A 5,047-nucleotide genomic window follows, 5' to 3' on the forward strand; every position below is an offset into this window, starting at 1 on the left:
AGCAAACTTATTTTTTTTTATTTTACTTTTCTGGAGATTTTTTGGTCTGTTTTCCTTTATGACATGGCCAATGTGGAAATGTTTTGCATGACCTCACATGTATAATCAATATCAAATTGCTTGCCTTCTCAAGGATGGTGGGACAGGAAGAAATGAGAGAGAAAGAGAGACTTTGGAACTGAAAATTTTTTAAATAAATGTTAAAAATATTTTCCATGCAATTGGAAAATATTTAATGAGAAAAATATATTAAGAAGGAAAAAAAAGGAATTCATAACTTGGCACAAGAGGTACAAGACCTTGCCAATGCAATGAACTCTTTGAAAATTATAAAGGACCATAATGAAGCTAGTGCCTGTATTAGGCAATTAAAAAATATTAAAAGAAAGTCAAAAGACTGGGAAAAATAGAAGCCAAGGTAAATATTTCATACAGGCCTTTAGGTGGTACAGTGGCTAGAATGCTGTGTCAGGAGTCAGTAAGACCTGATTTCAATCTGGCTTTAGACATTTACTAGCTGTGTGACTTTGGGCAAGTCACTTGACCTTATTTGCCTCAGTTTCCTTAAGTGTAAAATGATTTGGAGAAGGAAATGGCAAACCACTGCAGTACCTTCACCAAAAAAAAAAAATCCTCAAATGGGATCACAAAGAGTCAGATATGACTGAAACAACTGAACAATAACAACAAAATATCTCATAGCTTGAAACAATTTATCTAGATAAAAACTAGGAGAAAAATTAAGATTCATTGTATTATCTTAGTGCTGTGATAAAAACAAAAAAGAAGCCTGGATATCGTATTTCAAGAAATCTTAAAAGATAATGGTTCCAATCTCTTAGAAGCAGAGGGCGAAGTGGAAGTAGAAACAATCTACCAGTCATCCCTTGCAAGGTACATAAACTAAAAACTTCCATGAACATCATAGTCAAAATCGAGAGCTTCTAGGTCAAAAGATAAATGCAAGCATCCAGAAGAGGAAAAAAAATCAAATAATAAGGATCCCAAGACAGGATCACCCATTTGCTAATAGTATAAGACTTTATATCTAAATCATGTACCCATTTTGACTTTATTTTGGTATATGGTGTAAGATGTCGGTCTATGCCTAGTTTTCTGCCATGTTCTTTTCCAGTTTTCCCAGCACTTTTTGTCAAATAGTGAGTTCTTATTCTGGAAGTGGAGGTCTTTGGGTTTATCAAACAGTAGATTACCATGGTCATTTACTACTGTGTCTTGTGTACCTAACCTATTCTACTGATCCGCCACTCTATTTTTTAGCCAGTACCAGGTAGTTTTGATGATTGCTGTTATAAATTCACAGCCATCAATATAAAGGAGAGGAGAATTTAAAATATGATATTCCAGAAAGTAAAGTATATGAGTTTACATCCAAGAATAATATACACAGCAAAACTTGGTATAATGCTAGAGTTGGGGGCGGGGGGAATGGACTTTTAATAAAGTAGATTTCCAAACATTCCTGATAAAATGACTAGAACTGTAGCAAAATTTTGAAGTTCAACTACAAGAGTGAAGAGAAACCTAGAAGTTTCCTCACCTGTAAAAATGGCATAATAGTAGCATTTATCTCACAATATAATAAGGAATATATGAGATAATGTCAGTAAAGCACTTTGTAGACTTAGAGCACTACATAAGTAAGAACTACAATATTACTACCCCTTCTCCTCTTCCTCATACCAGGAACTAAGGGGAGTTGATGAAATCCAGGTTCAGAGTTTCTAGACAGTTGCCCCTATGACTTAAAGAGGAGAGATTTTATGGGTTTCTGAATTTGAGCAGAGAGGAGGCAACCAGTTATAGTTTTTGCTAGGTGAGATGTGACTTGGAAAGATTCCTATATTCCAATGGAAAGATTCCTATACTCCAAGTCAAAAGTTGTGAGTTCAGATCCCACATTTCATGATTAATACCTCTGTCTATCAGTCCATTACTTAAGCTCCTTGGTTCTCATTTTTCTCATCTATGAAATGAGAGGTTTGTGCAAAGTAACCTCTGATTCCTTTTTTTCCTCTACATATAGAATTCTATGATCTTGTAATTTATGACTAGAATATAGTAATGTTAAAAAACAGGGAAGATAGACATGGTAGAAGATTGATAACAAATAACTCAAGAGAGAGCCACAACTATCCATTTCAGTACCTGAAATAGCTGGGGAGAAATCCTTAGAAATTGTGAAGTCACTGATGGAAGGGTTGCCAGAGGTGGAAATGAAAGTAGGGCAGAGCTGGGAGAGTGAGAAGCTAAGATGAGGTGTGATTAGGGAAAGGAAACACTCCAGTAGTTTACTATTTTAAATAATTATTCTTACTGAGTTCTAACTTCAGTCATTTTACACTACTGAGGTTGTTCAAATTCTGTTGCATAAATATTGATGTCTTGGGAGAAAACAGTAGTTACCTTGCCCTAGCCAGGAAAAAGAAACTTTTGTAGAAGTACACTATATCTTTTTATTAATTAATTTAGTTTTAGTTTTCAACAGTCACTTCCATAAGCTTTTGAGTTTTAAAATTTTCTCCCCCTCCTTCACAACCTCCCTTCAGAAGACAGCATGCAATCTGTTATAGGCACTACATATACATTCCCATTAAATATATTTTCAAATTAGTTATGTTGTAAAGAAGAATTAGAACCAAGAGAAGAAACATAAGAAAGAAGAAACAAAACAAAACAGAAGAAAAAAAGAGCAAATAAGTATGCTTCGATCTGCATTCAAACTCCATAGTTCTTTTTCTGAATGTGGATAGCATTTTCCATCATGAAACTTTTAGAGATGTTTTAGATCCTTCCATTGCTGAGAAGAGTCAAGTCTAAAAATCAGTCATCTCACAGTGTGGTTGTTACTGTGTACAATGTTCTCCTGTTTCTGCCCATTTCGCTCAACATCAGTTCATATAAGTCTTTGCAGATTTTTCTGAAGTCTACTTGCTTATCATTTCTTAGTATTCCACTACATTCATATACCATAACTTGTTCAGCCATTTCCCAATTGATGGGCATCCCCTCAACTTCCAATTCTTTGCCACCACAGAAAGAACTGCTATAAATATTTTTTAACATGTAGATCCTTTTCCTATTTTTATGATTTCTTTGGGATACAACTTTAGCTATTGCTGGATCAAAGGGTACTGCACATTTTTATAGCCCATTGAGCATAGTTCCAAATTCCTCTCCAGAATGGTTGGATCAGTTCACAACTCCACCAACAATGCATTATTGTTTCAATTTTCACACATCTTCTCCAACATTTATCATTTTCCTGTTTTGTCATGTTAGCCCATCTGATAGGTATGATATGGTACCTCAGAGTTAGTTTTATTTGCATTTCTTTAATCAATAGTGATTTAGAGAATTTTTTTCATGTGACTATAAATAGCTTTAATTTCTTCCTCTGAAAACTGCCTGGTCATATCCTTTGACCATTTATCAATTGGGGAATGAGTTGTATTCTTATAAATTTGACTTAGTTCTCTACATGTTTTAGAAATGAGGCCCTTATCAGAGAAATTGGTTGTAAAAATTCCCAGTTTTTCTCTTCCCTCCTAATCTTGGTTGCATTGTCTTTGTTTGTGAAAAAAAACTTTCAATTTAATGTAATCAAAATTACCCATTTTGCATTTCATAATGTTCTCTATCTCTTGCTTGGTCATAAATTCTTCTGTTCTCCATAAATCTAACAGGTAAATTATTCCTTGCTCTCCCAGTTTGCTAATAGTATAAGACTTTATATCTAAATCATGTACCCATTTTGACTTTATTTTGGTATATGGTGTAAGATGTCGGTCTATGCCTAGTTTTCTGCCATGTTCTTTTCCAGTTTTCCCAGCACTTTTTGTCAAATAGTGAGTTCTTATTCTGGAAGTGGAGGTCTTTGGGTTTATCAAACAGTAGATTACCATGGTCATTTACTACTGTGTCTTGTGTACCTAACCTATTCTACTGATCCGCCACTCTATTTTTTAGCCAGTACCAGGTAGTTTTGATGATTGCTGTTTTATAATACAATTTAAGATCTGGAATGGCTAGGCCACCTTTCCTAGCATTTCTTTTCATTAATTCCCTTGATATTCTGGAGCTTTTGTTCTTCCAAATGAATGTTGTTATTATTTTTTTCTGGTTCTATAAAATAATTATTTGATAGTTTGATTGGTATGGCACAGAATAAGTAAATTAACTTAAGTAGAGTTGTCATTTTATTACATTAGCTTGGCACACCCATGAGCAACTGATGTTTTTCCACTTATTTAGATCTGATTTTATTTGTGTGAAAAGTGTTTTGTAATTGTGTTCATATAGTTCCTGGGTTTGTTTCAGGAGGTAGACTAAATATTTTATGATTTCTACAATAACTTTAAATGGAATTCTCTTACTATCTCGATGTTGGGCTTTGTTGGTAATATATAGAAATTCTGATGATTTATATAGGTTTATTTTATATTCTGCAACTTTGTTAAAGTTGTTTATTATTTCAAGTAGTTTTTTTAATTGATTCTCTAGGATTCTGTAAGTACATCATCATATCATCTGCAAAGAGTATAGCTTTATTTCTTCTTTGCCTATTCTAGTACCTTCAATTTCTTTTTCTTCTCTTATTGACAAAGCTAACATTTCTAGTACCATACTGAACAAAAGTGGTGATAATGGGGATCTTTGTTTCACCCCCAATCTTATTAGAAATGCTTCTAGCTTATCCCTATTACATATAATACTTGCTGAAGGTTTTAGGTAAATGCTACTTATCATTTTAAGGAAGGCTCCATTTATTCCTGTGCTCTCTAGTGTTTTTAATAGGAATGGGTGTTATATTTTGTCAAAAGCTTTTCCTGCATCTATTGAGATGATCATGTGGTTTCTGTTAGTTTTGTTATTGATATGATCAATCATGCTGATAGTTTTCCTAATATTCAACCAGCCCTGCATTCCTGGTATAAATCCTACCTGGTTTTAGTGTAGTATTGTCATGATAATTTGCTGTAATCTATTTGCTACTATTCTATTTAAAATTTTTGCATCTATATTC

This window comes from Vombatus ursinus, unplaced genomic scaffold (genome assembly GCF_900497805.2).
Source record: "Vombatus ursinus unplaced genomic scaffold, bare-nosed wombat genome assembly UNPS02009835.1, whole genome shotgun sequence".
NCBI classification, from domain to species: Eukaryota; Metazoa; Chordata; class Mammalia; order Diprotodontia; family Vombatidae; genus Vombatus; species Vombatus ursinus.